This window comes from Sprattus sprattus (assembly GCF_963457725.1).
Source record: "Sprattus sprattus genome assembly, chromosome: 16".
In the NCBI taxonomy this organism is placed as follows: Eukaryota; Metazoa; Chordata; class Actinopteri; order Clupeiformes; family Clupeidae; genus Sprattus; species Sprattus sprattus.
Window position 1 is genome coordinate 19,391,111 of NC_137914.1, and position 17,623 is coordinate 19,408,733.

A 17,623-nucleotide genomic window follows, 5' to 3' on the forward strand; every position below is an offset into this window, starting at 1 on the left:
ACTAATCAGCTACCTCTATTATTATGACGATGACATTACGTCATACAAAATTGCCCCACCAGAAATTTCAGGCTAAAATCACCACTGGTGATGGATAAAGTTTTCTTTAAAAAACAAGTTAAGTCTTTCATTCTCACTTTCCACCTTAAAACTATGAAATTACCTGAACTATGAACTAGTTCAGAATTTAAATGGTGAACTATGAACGTGAAGTATCCATGTTTACTTGTATGAACTGAACTTTGAACTAGCTCATAAGAGATGTGAACTTGCACAACACTGCGGATTGGACACTCGAGATGATGACATCACTAAGAAACATACAAAACAGTAACTGGCTTATGAATATGAGAACAGCAAAAGCAACATTATACAGCAGTTAAGTCTTGCCAAACCAGACTATTTTTAAATGTCTGTAAATTACACCTCAAGGGTGTCGCTCCCTGACATAGAGCTGTCAGAAGAAACCTCTACAGTCTCCTCAAAGGAGTGGCCTCTCTGGGAACCTGGCAAAAGAAAAAAGGCTTGAACTTCTACTCTCTCTAACTACTGTGCACACATAAATGACAACTTTGGAAATGCACCAGAGCAAGTAAGAAAAGATGTTTAGGCATAGCAGACTAATATAAGTATGAGTATAACAGTACAGCACATACTGATCCGAAATGGCTTCACTGAAGCGTAGGGTGTCCATGGTCTCCAGCTCGACCAAGTTGTCCTTCACCTTGACGATGTGAAATAAGTGCCAACTTCATTAACTTTTAACTCTCACGTGCCGCTTCAGAGCATTATTTTGATGGGGTTGCATATGTTGTAGTTGAACTAATATCTAAAATGTCCACATTAAGTGCAAAAGCTAACTAAAGCTAATTTGGCACATTAAGCTAAGAAAGCAGTTTTTGGTCAGGCTAATTTTTTTAACCCCAATACAAAGGGGGGGAAAAATCCACTATTACACACCTACCCCAATTTGGAAAGATCAAAATCCCAATGTGTCTTCATTAGAGAGCTGTAGTTTGACACATTGAGACCAAAAGGGAAGGACAGTGCCCCCCCTCCCCCGCTCTGGCCCTTTGGATGTGGGTGGAGGAAAAGCCTGGAGTCCATGTATCCTAACCTAAGTCCATGTATCCTAACCTAACCCGAGACCTTGTCCCCCCAGCCCCCTGGAATCCGGGCTTAGTACTTACCTGCGTCCTCTTGTGCTGGACAGGATATATTTACCCCTAACCCTGTTGTGTCAGTAGTTTCATCTGACCCATAATAATTGCTTTGAGGTACTTTCAAGTACCACTGCTGGGTACTATTCGGCGACACTCGCTAAGCGGTTTAGCGAGCTAAACTCCAGGCTAAAAAAAGACAACACCGCTTTAGCGGATTCGGCGAAGCAACTTTTGCTCAATTTCCATGGTAATTAATCGCTTAGCCCTAGCCTGCTCCAGGGCAGGCTAAGCAACGTTTAGCTGGCTAAACTTGCCACACCCACGCCAAAAGGAGGGATCCCATTGACAATGAGTCATAGTTTGATTAGCGTAGGAAGAGTTCTTTGCGATCGCCAAGAAGATCCATTTTTCCATCATGATGAGTTCTTGTATGAGCGCTACCGATCCACCCGACAAGGAATAATTAATTTAGAAGACCTTCTCGAGTCATTTATTGCATACACCACCGTCAAACATTGAATGTCATCACTTTCTTGAGAGTGGTAGCCTTCATTTTTGTAATGTCGGCGATGCGGAGAACAAAGCACTCATAATTATATGACATTGGTAGCCTATAGTAGAGTTGAGACATTGGTACAGTTGATAAACCCGAAATAACTTTCATAATGCAGCCTGAGACGTGATTTTTAGTTTGCACATGAATACTAACGTTTTCTTTGATCCCAGGAAATTTGAGCACATAACCCAAATAGATATTGGCTAAAGTTGTTTTACCTACTTTAACTTACATCATTGCAAACGTGTCTAGTTTTTGTGCAGTGGTGGATGGTGGATGTGGATGGTAAGGTGGTTGCATGATAAGAAGAAAGTAAGAAACACAATTTATTTTCATTGCTTCAATTTATTGAATTTCTTAATAATACATTTTCATTTAGTCATTTAGCAGACGGTTATATTCAAAGCGATTTAAAACTACAATTCTTACGAAGGCGAAGGGAATCGAACCGGCGATTAACTCCATGCAAGCCCTACGCTCTGCCCGCTGCACTAAAGTCGCATGTTCGGGTCAAAAAAAGATATCACTACTTATACAGCCTACGGACAGTTTCTTTAATGCTGTTTCAGTCGCGACAGTGATGAATTTTGACATGATTATGGTCTTTAATTCTTCATAACGCGTTCATGGTCATATCCGCCTTAGCGGAGAAAACAATGAGTCTTTTTCTTTGAGTTTAGACTATAATGCCGTTCAAAAAATCCTGGTTTTGGTTATCGACCTTTCATGCCTTTTAAAGCAGGACGTGCACGCGCAATTTAGCTGATGATTTTAGCCTGGGATAAATTAACGAGAGGTTAAAATAAATTAGCGCCCGTCGCCAGACGGGCTTGGCCTGTTCTCATTTAGCGAGCTAGTTAATCTCCAGTTGCGAGCTAAATTAATTATCTTAGCTTCAGTTGTACGCCGAACAGGGCCCTGGTCATTTGACATTACACACTGTTAGTATCCTCCCTGATGCTCAAGGGACTCTGGTTTTATTGTGTCTTTTGTGTTTGTTTTGACAAGTGTTTTTGGTATGTCATGTGTTTTCTGTTTTGTTCTAAGACTCCACCCCCACCTGCCCTCTGTCACTTCCTGGATTTCCCTGTCACCATCTACCACACCTGTTCCGTTAATCAGTCCACTCATTGCCCTGATTAGTTTCTCCTGCCACTTGTTTGCTTCCCACCAATAACGTATCTCCCCTCCTGTATTTAAGTTCAGTCTGCCCTTTGTTCCCCATCTGATCGTCACCTAAAGTCTGTGAAAGACTCTGCCTGTCTTACCTGAATTCTGGGCCCTGTTCGGCGTACAACTGAAGCTAAGATAATTAATTTAGCTCGCAACTGGAGATTAACTAGCTCGCTAAATGAGAACAGGCCAAGCCGGTCTGGCGACGGGCGCTAATTTATTTTAACCTCAAGTTAATTTATCTCGTCAGCTAAATTGCGCGTGCACGTCTTGCTTCAAAAGGCAAGAAAGGTCGATCCCCAAAACCATGATTTTTTTGAAAGGTACAATGGTCTAAACTCAAAGAAAAAGACTCATTTTTTTCTCCGCTAAGGCGGGATATGACCATAAATGCGTTATGAAGAATTCAAGACCATAATCATGTCAAAATTCATCACTGTCGCGACTGCAACAGCATTAAAGAAACTGTCCATAGGCTGTATAAGCAATGATATCTTTTTGATCGAACATGCAACTTTGGTGCAGCGGGCAGAGCGTAGGGCTTGCATGCAGTTAATCGCCGGTTCGATTCCCTTCGCCTTCGTTGGTATTGTAGTTTTAAATCGCTTTGAATAAAACCGTCTGCTAAATGACTAAATGAAAATGTATTAATAAGAAATTCAATAAATTGAAGCAATGCAAATAAATTGTGTTTCTTTCTTTCTTCTTATCATTCAACCACCTTACCATCCACATCCACCATCCACCACTGCACAAAAACTAGACACGTTTGCAAAACTAAACGTTTGCAATTATGTAAGTTAAAGTAGGTTAAACAACTTTAGCCAAATCTCCGTAATGGTGATGGGTTATGTGCTCAAATTTCCTGGGATCAAAGAAAACGTTAGTATTCATGTGCAAACTAAAAATCACGTCTCAGGCTGAGCATGAAAGTTATTTCTGGTTTATCAACTGTACCAATGAATGTCATATAATTATGAGTGCTTTTTTCTCCGCATCGCCGACATTACAAAAATAGAAGACATTCAATGTTCGACGGTGGTGTATGCAATAAATGACTCGAGAAGGTCTTTTAAATTAATTATTCCTTGTCGGGTGGATCGGTAGCACTCAAACAAGAACTCATCATGATGGAAAAATGGATCTTCTTGGCGATCGCAAAGAACTCTTCCTACGCTAATCAAACTATTAACCTTGTCAATGGGATCCCTCCTTTTGGCGTGGGTGTGGCAAGTTTAGCCAGCTAAACTTTGCTTAGCCTGTCCTGGAGCAGGCTAGGGCTAAGTGATTAATTACCATGGAAATTGAGCAAAAGTTGCTTCGCCGAATCCGCTAAAACGGTGTTGTCTTTTTTTAGCCTGGAGTTTAGCTTGCTAAACCGCTTAGCGAGTGACGCCGAATAGTACCCTGGAGTTTAACTCCTTATCTGCTTTTCCTGATTATCTGCCGGTGTGAGATTTTTGTATTTTTCTCTTTTGCTCTACCTACTCTGTATTTTGGATCTTTTGTGTGTTACCTTTTTGACTTTGACTTTTGGGTTTTGACTTTGAACCTTTTTGGACAAATAAATACAAATTTGTTGCCTGCATTTTTGGTCTGCTATTGGGTCTCTTTCCCTACGGAACCTAACACACACACACACACTCTCCCTCTACTCAGAATGAATTGTTTCTCACAGCTACTGTTTAAACCATGCCTCTTTGAAGTTGTCAAGTCAATCAAAAATGTACTTTGAGTTTGAAGCATACACTCTGCTTTTCTCATTGCGTCAAGTAAAATAGTCAAAGTGTTTTATTTTGTCACATGCACTGAATGGCTTAGCGTCATCAGAGCAGTGAAATTCTTGTGACCTGGCAGGCAACATGGATGCAGCAGACAGGCATACAACATGACGTGAACATCGTGGCAACAGTTTAAATTTAAAATTAAGTGCTAGCAGCAGATTACAGGGTGGAGGAGTGAGGAATATTAAATGAAACAATATGCATACATGTGTAGTAAGGTCTGGATCTGTCCTCTTTTTTTTCCTATTTAATTATTTATTTATTCTTTTAGAGTGGTGTCTTCATAAGTGAACAGGATCAACCGTATATATAAGGTGATCTTGTTTTCCTTTTAAACCTGAAATAAATAGATGTTTTTATAAAGGCTGACAATATGTAGAGGGGCCACTAGATGGCGGCTGTGCCACAAGGTTTTACAGTCCCTCAGGCTCTCTAGCGGCGCAAAAAAAAATCCCAAATCTAATTTTTAATAAAATTTAACTGAGTATAGCTTTATTGATAGATAGTGAGAAGATACTGTAGTTTACCTCCCTTAATAGTGCCAATGAAAGGATGAATACATTCAATATATATATATATTACAAAGGCATATAGGTATACTGATAAGAGAATAAAAACAAAAATGTGTGTCAATATATACAATTGCCAGTGCATTTCACATGAAGTAAAGTGCATATTAAGAGGTTATGATACAAATAATTAAAAGACTAAAAAAAATACTTGTAAAAAAAAAAAAAACACTTTAACTATAACAAAGATAAATGTTACCGTAACACTTAAGTACTAGTCATGAAAAATAGCCATTGCTCTAGACATTACAGTAGACATCATCGGATCTGACATTTCAAAGTGCACTGTATGCCTCAGTCAAAATTATTAAATAGCAGTCCTGGAGGCAACTAGAGAGAGACTAGCAAGTACAGGAAACCAGTGGTGAGGCTGTGATGGTGTAATATAGGGGCAGTGCTTGCAATAAGAAGGGTTCTCACTCATCCAACCATTGCAAATTCAACCCGTCACCTCTGAAGGACGTCCATCGCACCCTGCAATCCCACTTCAGCTCTTCTTGGCATTTGATGTCTTGTTGCCATGAAAAGGATGATGTCCCCTAGGTCCATCAGGGAATTTCAAGTAGAAGGCAACAGGTTTAACATTGAACATTTTGCGAGTGGTTCATACGCCTCCCAAAGGTATCCTTGTCAGGATGAGAATCACAGGTGAATGTCTGCACATAGATGCAAAGCTTGGCATCACTCTTGCCCTTAAAGAAAAACAGCTGGCCCATGCCTGCTTGCTCTTCAGGTTCAAGCCTTTGTTCCATCTACTCTGCGATGAAGTCCCCAAACCAAGAACTGGCTAACATGTCATGAAATGGAGCCCGGAACTAAGTAACTAAATTACCCAAGCATCGTAGGCTGCTGGATGAAACATATAGCAAGCTATCCACGAGGATTAATGGTTTAGGAGGACAACGCAAGCATCAGTTTTACAATCTCTACTAACAAAAGCCTAATCAATATTCTGAAATGTTTAACATGCAAGATCAGAATCTCAATGACAGCTCACAATAGTAAGTGTTCAGTGAAGGATTTATATTACTTGTAGCTAAGAGCAGCATGACTAATGGACCCTTCCGCAAACTCCGCCCCCCTTAGCAACGGTTGCTATATCAGTCAAGCATTCACGTTTCCCAGGTTCTCAGCATTGGTATGAATGGCGTGGCAACAGGTTTTCAACCTTGTCAATTTCAGCTCTACCCAAAGAAATCACAAGCATTTTTTGGAAAAACGGCAAGATCTCAGATCGAGGCAGGCAAAAGGGTCTGCAATATGCTTATATAGGCTACAACCACGACATAATAATAATAATAATAATACTTTTTATTTAAAGCGCCTTTCATGACACCCAAGGTCACTTCACAAACAGGATGTGAGAATTACAAAACATCTCATAGAAATAAATAAAAATAAGAAAAATAAAAGTCAGTCAGTCAGTCCATAAGCTATCTTGAAGAAATGAGTTTTAAGTCTGCTTTTAAAGTCAGTAATTGAGTCACAGTGTCTGATGTAGTCTGGCAGTGAATTCCACAACTTGGGGGCGATGTAGCTGAAAGCCCTCTCTCCCAGGGTGCTGAGGTTCGCCTTAGGAACATGCAGTAGGCCTGCTGAGGAGGATCTCAGTGAGCGGGCAGGATTGTAAGCTTCCAGGAGGTCAGAGAGGTAGGTGGGGACATTACATGCCGTGTTTGTAGACAGACAAATGCTAAGGCTAACAGGTTCATTCCAGCTATGTTTATGTGTTCTATTATCTACACAGTCGCCTCTACGCAAACATGTAAGGTGGTAAAACTGATTCTTATTTTAAGCAAGGGTTTTCTCACGTTTTCGATGCAGTGGGCAGATTTTAGCGACATAGCTTCTTGGAACAAACGTAGGTGCTTCTGTTTACGTTGCTGACATTCAGCTGATGGGGGGGGTCGTCCACATTGTTTGATCCACAGCAGGCATTTCTCTCTCTGGGTCTTGGGTTTCGGGAAGGGATAAAATGTTACCCCTCCCTCAGCCTTTTTGGATATCGGCTGTCAGAATTACACACTCCATAAGCGCAACGTTTCATTTTCTCTTCTCGAGCAGACGCCTCTGTCATTGACTTCCATTCATCAAAATGGCTCGCTTGACTGAGGTCCCGAGCTTAGTAACCGTTGCTATGCTATGATTGATCAGTTACCGTTTTGGGGAGTGGTCGCGGAAGGGTCAATTAGGTGCAGCACTGACACTGCAATGTTCAGCTGAAGTACTATCTGGCTGTTGTAACTTAAACTTATTTTTCCGAGATTCAATAAATGTCACAGTAACAGTATGGATAGCGGAATGATTGAGCTGCCTGAGAAATTAGCGGAAGTACATCAGCACCACCGTGTACATGTAGGGAATTGATATGAAACTTGCTCTGAGTACATACAGCCAGAGTGAATAATGACATGTTTCTGTGGCAACTCTGGCCTTTTGAGCTGCTTGGCCCCCTCATCACTGTGTGCAGCTGTATGCATGGGTTTCTTGTATACAAACATTGAAGGCTGCGCGCGCAAATCCCCGGCAGAAAGCCATCTATCCTAATACAAATGAATACAGAAAGCCCAGTTTAAATGTATTGTTTATTACTTATTTAGCCTACCGATCCCTATTCTGTTGCCATGAATGCTTGCACACACCCTCAACATATTCCCAAGCGTAACCTTGTACATTGTTGAGCCTTTTTCTATATTTGATTTGATATTTTATTTTTCCTGGCAAACGGATGCTTCCTCCTAGGTATACTGAACATCTTACCAACTCTGTTAGAGCAGTTCACCACACAACAACTCCCTGTCATGTTGCCTTCCTCCACAGCTTTCTCATCCACTTCAACGTTATCTTGCTTTTTTCTGCCACGAGATTGCGCACGCAACCAGTGATGATGTAGCCGAGAAACCCATGTATTTGTAATCTTTTTAGCCATTTTGCATAAATTAAGCCTGTATGTTTAATGTATGCTGTTCATTGTCTTATGGGCTTCACTGATTCAAGTTAAGTCAAATGAAATGATTTTTTTTAATGATCTTGCACATGCATGTTTTTAAAGCATTTTTTGATAGCTCATCAAATAAGGCTATTAAATATTCAGTCAGCTAGTGCTTAGATAAGTATAGTGAAAATGGTTAGTAACAAGAATTCTAGGTTGGTCCCCTAAAGGTTCCTGTTATGTTAATAAAGGTTCTGAAAACATATGAATGCAATGGAATTCACAAATAGGACCGAAAAAGACTAGGAACGTCGTGAAAAGACCCATGGGAAACGTCCTACTGCAATGGTCCTTCAAACATTCCCAGCTCTGAAAAGTCCCTTAAATAACCCCCCCCCCCCCCCCCCTAGCCTTTAATGAACTCCAGAAACACATCGTCTGGGAACGTTCTGAGAGCGACACACGGACGTTCTGGGAACATACAATTTCTTGCATGACAACTAGCACCTTGCTTATAAACGAAAAGAATAAAAGTAGGAACGTGACAGTGTCTGGATATTCAACTGGGGATGTGTTAACCACGCGCTACGTGTGCTACCGAACATTTTTTTATTTCAAAACCCGTCCCCTTGTCTGTAGTCTGGAGACGTTTTCATTGCGCCAACAAGCACAATGTTTTTTTTGGGGGGGGGGGGGGGGGGGGGGGGGCAACACCACTGGGGATGTCCCGTCCCGTCAACAGTAACCTTGAACTTAAGCCAACTTCCATGAATTCACATCCTGGAAGTGGAGGGACGAAGGAGCAATTTCCACAGTGAGTTTTCTGTAGGTTGATATCAGACAATGTACCTATTTTCCATACGCTTTGTTTAAAATGCTGATGTTTATGATTTTACATTTTAAGGAAACGTATGTCTTCTGCGACCCATGTGCTTGTTTTAAGATCAATTGATTGTCTTAGTAATCAGCTCGTTGTCACCGAAGCTGACAGTCGTCATTAACCGCAGCTAGTTTGAAGCAACAACGAATGTAATTTCGTAGATTAGTGTCAAGTTGTAGTCTTACTTATTAAAAGCACATCAACTATAAAGAAAACAAAAGCCCTTTCCTTTTTAACGGGAATGTATGCGCCTGTTCTACATAGCTGATTTCAAAGTCTGTGAAAGTTTTACTAACGGAAACATGGAAAAATAGATGAGCCCAAACCAAATTGATTTACGATGGTGAATACTTAGATCTGAATGTTACATTTAGCCTATAAAGGTCGGCAATAGGTTAACGTTTACCTATTGCCGACCTTTATAGGCTAAAACCCCTGCTAAGAAAGTGTAGAAACCGATAGTATGATGGTCTAGGACTAGGTGGTCGTATTTTAATTGGTTTTAATAGACACTAAAATGTTCAATGGAAGCCAACTTAAATAGCCCTGTGCAAACCATCAGATCTTGATGAGTACCAAAACACAGCTTGTCATGGTATTTGTAGGCTAGTGGAAACCTTCACACTCGAAATAATTAGTCTATAAAGGCTCATACAACGGTTTTCTATTAATGCTACATGGATTAAAATGTTGTTAAACTGGACTGAAATGCTAGTGGATGTAACAAAGGCATGGATAATTATCAATGTTGCTGTTGGGGAAATGGCAGGATTTCTGTAGTTCAGTGATTCTTGAGACAAGGGACAAAACAGGTTTTGATTTTCCCAAAAAATATTTGGATAACTTCCAAAATATATGATTACATTTATGTCAAATGAAGTTTTGTCTATCCAAACATGTTTTGGTTCAACCTCCCAGTTGTAGATTTTTTATGTTAATTGAATGTTTGCTGGGTCAGCACTTGATTTTTGTCAACACCATCATAAACATAAATATACTTATGGAAATTATTTTAAATGATCTTATCAGAAATATTTTCACTCATTAGTTTTCCCAGTTCCCCTTATAATGTAGCCTGACGATGTCATACTCATGATTCTAGTCAGAATATGAGTCTGATACCGAACCTTTGGGCTGTGATTATGGGGCGTGTTTCAACGAACCAGGAAAGAAAATGCCTATTCGCTGAATTGGATACCTAGAACCAATCAGAGCAACGTAATAGCCTATTACCATCTGATAGATTAAACTTTTACCTGATCCCGTAGGAAGGACGGCAAAAACATATTTTCAATCGACAAATGCCTTGATCGCGTTTCTCTGTTCCTCTTTCAAAATGAATGCGCTGTCAATGTCTGTCGAGATATGCCTGCTCACGTTAATTAATTAGCATTTAGGCTACAAGCTACAGTTTGTTTCAATGGGTTTTTTGTGTACGCGTTAGCAATGATCTAACAATAATGGTCTAGAGAGCTTTAGTTAAGACAAACAATATTCTGCAACATTCGTGTTGCACATGCTCAACTAACCGAGTCAATGTAGACATTAAAAAGTCGTGTAGATAGCTTAATTCACATAAAATATTCCCCACTAAGCACCCAAGACGCGGCCATCTTGGTCGGAGTTCGAATCTACCGGTTAATTCAACTCAAGCGTTGGTATCTGTCCATCAACGTATAAAGCCCGCCCTGACAATTTGATTGGTCCGGTTTTATCCTACCGATGAAACTCTCTCCCAATTAGCCCAGAGCCAGACCAAATCTCCCTGACCAAAAATTTTGTGGGCGGGGTTTAGGCTGGTATCCAGGCTACTTAAAATGTACACAGGTCTTTAAATCATTAAAAACAAAAGTTTAGAGCCAAAGAAGTCAATGTTTAATGAGTAGAATTGAAATCATATCACGAATTACATTTGTCTTTAACCTTCAGATTTAACAGAGACATTTTTATGCATTAAAAATACACATCTACATTGGAAATGTGTTAATCTTTGAACAAATATCCTTCAAGGAATGAAACAGATACCATTTTTTTTTTTTTTAAACTATAAAAAATATATCTGAAGGAGTTGACACTCTATATCTAAACTAGATTTAATTCGACACATGAAACTGAAATAGCAATAAAAATGCATAGGAAGTGATATTTTTGTTATAAACAGCATTCAAATTATTAAATTGGACACTAAGATGGCCTTAGTCAACACCATCAGAGAAAGTCAACACCATCAGACACAAATTTTGATTTGATGGTGTTTTGATGGTGTTGACGTCTGATGGAGTTGACAAAAAAGTACATTTCTCCTTATATCACACAAGATTCTCACAGGAGCCATCTTGTTTATCATCTGTTGATCATGGTCCAGCCATTCTATATAAATAAACACTAGATTGCAGAACATTTTACTCTAATGTTGACTCTTTAGCCATTTTGGAGTTGATACGCTATGGTTGTGACATGTGCATATTAGTAAATAGATATGAAAAACAAAGTATTATTAAAAACTTACCAGAGCTCAAATTTTCTCATGTCACCAGGAAGACCTGCGCTCTGTTCCGTTGTCCATACCCTCCGTACCTACCATCCTTAGTGTGAGTATGTAGGGTGTTCCGTTTTCCGATTTCCCATTTCCGCGTCGAAAAGAAGTATACCCAAAGGACCCGTATCTGTACTCATAACGGTCAAAACGCTGAGTGTGGAACCAGGGTACACTTTCCACACTCAACGGCCGCCATCTTGTCAACGTAGCGGAAGAGGCGGACCCAGGCAGAGCCGCTCAGCTCGAAAAAGACGAACGCGGGGCTTGTCGCGATCGTAATTTCCGGTAAGTGCACCACGGAGTATTAGATTTGGAACAGCACTCACCTGCTGAGAATCTGCGTACCTAGTGAGTGTGTACTGTGTACTGCGTATAAGTATAGGTACGGTAGGTAGGGAAAATGGAACATAGCGCAAGGAGGAAGGAAAGGGGTCCTTTGAGTTAAAGCTGCCCTAAATTATTCCTGATTTTTTTTCCCAATTTAAAAAAGTCTGATGGTGTTGACTTAAACGCTGGACACATGTTCAACTGACCAGAAAGTACATTCAAAATGTTTCAAAATATATATTTTTTAATGTTTGTGAAATAAATACTATGTTATTTACATATGATATAGATAAAGTTCAATCACTTTTCAGACTTTTTAAAGCATTGGAGTGTGATTTGACCTGCTTTCGGACATGGGTTTTTGTAGGTACTGGTCACATATCATATCATTAAGAATAAAAACAAAATGTTAGACAACAACAAAACACACTTTGTTGTGCTACCCTTGTCCTCTTGATGAGTTTGGTGAGGCTTTTAAAATATATTACGTACATTTTAAGATAAAAAAAACTGTGATTTATGTCACGGACATGTTTTGTCCCAGGTCTCAAGAATCACTGAGTTGGCAAAATATCCTATTTCAACTGAGCTCATGTGCATATTCAAATTCATTTCAAAAGAAACTTGTAATACAAAAAATGTTACTTTTCATAGGAACTTTTATTGTGTAAAGTTTAATTTTGATAGGAGTAAAGAAAAAAATTACATTCTTGAGGTGTATTTTTACCATGCATTATTAGCACACATCTATGACGGCGTATTAGGGCAACGTTTGAAATAATAAAAAAAAAAAATATATCACAATTCTGAGATACTATCTCACAATTGCAAGATAGGATCTCACAATTCTGAGATCCTATCACGCAATATCTCAGAATTCTGACTTATTATCTCGCAATTCTGACTTATTATCTCACAAATCTGAGGTATCACACAATTTTGAGATCCCATCTGATCAATGGTGGCCACACGCTCCGTCAATACACCCGTTTATTCCAATACCATATGGTTTTAGCTTATCGTACGAGTCCATGTGCCACAAAGCATTGGGTCCCCTGACATTGTATACCCGGCGCCTTAGACGGGCTGCTCCTCGAAAGTTCACACCCTGAGGATCAAGTAGTTTCAGAATTTGGCGAATAGTGTCTTGCTGAACGACAAAGCCCATCTGAATTGCCCTCAAATGCAACCACCTGTAGCCTTGCATCTGTCCGGTTTGTTGAAACTCCTGGTGAACAAATGCCACCACCTCCTCCAGACGGCTATGGTTTTTTGTCCTAAAACAGGCCAAGTCTCTTGCAGTGGCTCTTCAGAGTCCGAATGCTAATGACGATGTGGTGATTCTGGGCTAAGACAATGAGTATCTCGTTATTTGAAAATCCAACTGAAAAGTATAACTTGATGAGTTCGTCCGTACCAGCCATTTCATCCATGCACGCAATAGCAACTGATGTGTTCGTCCGTACCTATGGCAAGCCACTTTAACATTTAAAGGCTGTGCTCGAATATCCGAAATTGCCATTGTAGATATCAACAATGTCATTCTGACTAGTCGTAATTATATTTCAGATAGTCGTAATAGTCATTGGAGATATCTGTGATTCCATTTCGCCTAGTCAAAATGATAGTTATAGATATCTGCAATTCTTTTTTGACTAGGCGAAACTGAATTACAGATATCTGCAATGACGCCATTGAAAACGACATTCAACTCGTCACATATCTAAAATAACAATTACGGATATCTGTAATTCAGTTTTGACTAGGCAGAATGAAAGTTAAAGATATCTCAAACGTCATTTTGAATAGTGTAAAATATCCTCCTTGACTTAGTAAGACGTCGATTGAAAACTTGATGCTCGTTGTCCATTTGAACCAGGCACAGGTCTAATCTACCAGGCACAACTAATCACTCACTTAGCGAAAACTAAAGTGGTTGGCTGAAGCGAAATCGTGGAGGTGCTCCCGCCTAATGTGGGGGGTTGGTGTGTGCATGGGTCATTTGCATACAGATATCTGTAAAGTAATTTCGCCTAGTCAAAACTTTAATTCTGGATATCTGTAATTTCATTTCTACTAGGCAGAATGAACATTACAGATATCTCCAATTTGAGATATCTCTAATCAAAAATCCTTTCCAGATATCTATAACTTCATAATGGATATCTACAATTACATTTCGACTATCCATAACTCCATTATGAGATATCTAAAACCCCATTTTGACTAGTCATAATTCCAGTTACAGATACCTGCAATTTAATTTCGCCTAGTCAAAACTCTATTAAGGATATCCGAAAAAGAAGATATAGATATCTTGAATTAGTAGGATTTGAAGATATCTTGAACTGACATTTTGACTAGGCGAAATTAAATTGCAGATATCTCAAATTGCAATTAAATATATCTGCAATTCAGTTGCAGATATCTGCAATCTATGTTGCGGATATCCGAAATAGAATTGCAGATGTCCAAAATTACGTCACCCATAGAAATGAATGGCAAAAGTAATATGCCCTATACAGAATTCTTTATGGATATCTGAAATGACAATTATGGATAGGAGGAATGTAGTTGCGGATATCTGAAATGCTAATTTTGACTAGGCAAAATCGAATTACAGATATCTGCAACACATATCCAGCCTGGCTATTAAATGTTAAAATGGCTTGCCATACGTACCAGCCATGTCATCCATGCACGTAATAGCAACTGGCCAAATGTGCCTCTCTCAGAATTGTGAGATATTAACTCACAATTGTGTGGTAGTATCTCAGATTTGTGAGATAGTAAGTCAGAATTGCGAGTTGGTATCTCAGAATTGTGATATACATTTTTTTTTTTTTTTTTCAAGCGTTGCCCTAATACGGCGTCGTACACATCTCAGATTGATTCGAATTAAACATATTTCTTCAACTAGGATTTCTTTGGACTTTTAATATGTTGTTCTGGACACCTCATAGAAATGGTCTATGCTGGAAAAAATATTTTTACAATTAGTCTCTCGTAAAACGCTATTTTGCCTGGACTAAAAGTGATGAACCTGAGCAACTAGTTGCAATGCCAGTTGTGTTACCACTCCTTAGTTGACATGAAAATATTGAAAAAAGAACTGAACTAAACTCCTCAAAAAAAGTTCAGAAACGTTTCAGTCGAATATCCCTCCCCTTTAATAATACCAATCGGTATTGTATATCGTTGAAAAGCCTGATTAGTCACCTTTACAACGGGGTACAACTTGTAAGGATCGTGCATTCGTGGAATGAGCAACACATGTAACCGTGTGGGTAGCGGCCCACATTTTTTCCAAAATCCCCTGGAATATTCTTCTGTTGGTATTCACTCTTGTTTTGAGTTGCTTGGTGGATTGGATGATTCTCCCACAGTATTAAGGAAAAAACAACACATATTGACCATTACCATTGACCATTTTTACACTTTATACATTTTACACTGTCAGGGACCTCAGTAGCATGTAGAAGATCCATACGCAGCCACAACAGCTTGGCACCTCCTGTGGGATGGCATCCCATTCCTGAACCAGAATTTGTAGCAAGTCAGCCAACATGGCTGCGTTGGTCACTCTGGAACGTACAGCACGCCCAAGCTGATCCCACAAGTATTCAATTGGGTTGAGGTCTGGACTCACGGCAGGCCATTCCATCCTTTCCACTCCCAAGTTCTGGAGGTACTCTGTGATGATCCTGCCTCTGTGGGGGCGAGCGTTGTCATCCTGGAGGATTGAGTTAGGTCCTAGATTCTGGAGATATGTGATCATATGGGATATCTCACTAAATTCCAACAGAAGAATATTGCAGGGGATTTTGGCTAATTGTTTTGGGCTGCTACCCACACGGTTAGCTGTGTTGCTCATTCCACTAATGCACGATCCACATGCTAATGAGGTCCCTGACCGTTTCAAATGAATTTAGTGTAAAATGGTCAATATGTGTTGTTTTTTCTTTAATACTGTGGGAGAATCATCAAATCAACCAAGCAACTCAAAACAAGAGTGAATACCAACAAAAGAATATTGCAGCGGGTTTTGGCCGCAACCCACACGGTTAGCTGTGTTGCTCATTCCACGAATGCATGATCCTTACAAGTTGTAAAGATGACTAATCAGGCTTTCCAACGATATACCAATTGGTATTATTAACGTTTACGAAGTTTTTTTGAGGGGTTTAGTTACATTTTTGGAGCTGTTAACTTTTTTTAATTATGAACTATGAACTGAACTAGTTCATTTTAAAATTAGTGAACTGAGAACTGAACTAGTTCATGTAGAAAGTGAACTTTCCCAAAACTGTCGGGTAGCTACTTCATAGCCCAGGATGTTGGCCAAACTCAAGTGCACAGTTAATTTAGCTTTCAATGTAATAATATCCAGCTATATTGTAAATGTGAAGCCATCATCGTATGATGCCCAGGACAGGCAGGACAAATGTGGCCGGGGGGAGTGAGCGAACAGCAGAATTGTGAAAAACTGGGGGACAGTTGTAAGGATCAAGTCAAGGCCAAACATGAATATTTAAGCAATATAGTACGAGTGGGATGGGGTAGGTAAGGGATACCCCATCCCACTCGTACTATATTGCTTAAATATTCAAAAAAGGGATTATCCCTTACCTACGCCACTCCCACGAATGCTATATTGCTTTATAAAACAATTCTATAGTCAACCAATTCACATTTAAACACGAAGTTATTGATTAAAAAAACGTTTATTTTGCCATTATTTCTCCGCAACAACAAATAGTTCCATTGTCAACGTTCCAGATGAGTGTTCCTTTATTTGTAGACATTAATTTGAACGTTTCCCTGGATGGTGCATCCATTTAGATATGGATTACTGCTCTGCTGATAATTTTTCCGACATAGGCCTTTGCTTGGGGTGTCGGGTGTCCTTTGCATCTTGCTTGCCACGTCTCCGTTGCCGTGATCACCCAATATACAGCCGCGGAAAAAATTAAGAGACCACTTCAAAATTATCAGTTTCTCTGGTTTTACTATTTATTGGTATGTGTTAAAGTAAAATGTACATTTTTGTTTTATTCTATAACCTACTGGCAACATTCCTACCAAATTTCAAATAAAAATATTGTCATTTAGATCATTTATTTGCAGAACAATTGGTCAAAATAGCAAAAAAGATGCAGTGTCTTCAGATCTCGAATAATGCAAAGAAAACAAGCTCATATTCATTTTTAAACTACACAATACTAATGCTTTAACTTAGGAAGAGTTCAGAAATCAATATTTGGTGGAATAACCTTGATTTAAAATCACAACTTTCATGTGTCTTGGCATAGCCTGACGATGTCATACTCATAATTCTAGTCAGAATATGAGTCTGAGACCGAACCATTGGGCTGTGATTATGGGGCGTGTTTCAACGAACCAGGAAAGAAAATTCCTCTTTGCTGAATTGGATACCTAGAACCAATCAGAGCAACGTAGTATTATTACCATCTGATAGATTAAACTTTTACCTGATCCCGTAGGAAGGTCGGCAAAAACATCTTTTCAATCGACAAATGCCTTGATCGCGTTTCTCTGTTCCTCTTTCAAAATGAATGCGCTGTCAATATCTGTTGAGATATGCCTGCTCACGTTACTTAATTAGCACTCAAGGCTAGAAGCTACAATTTGTTTAAAAAATGTTTTTGTCTACGCGTTAGCATAACCGATCAATAATGG

General features: G+C 39.4%; 1 protein-coding gene across 1 annotated transcript in view; it reads left to right on the forward strand.

Moving 5' to 3' along the window:
* Positions 1–8,974: 8,974 nt before the first annotated feature.
* calcrl2 (calcitonin receptor-like 2) overlaps positions 8,975–17,623 on the forward strand; it is a 69,331-nt gene continuing 60,682 nt past the window's right edge. The window contains exon 1 of the mRNA XM_080854538.1: positions 8,975–8,991. The gene's annotated coding sequence lies outside the window, so the exon portion shown is untranslated. The remainder of the gene's footprint in view (positions 8,992–17,623) is intronic.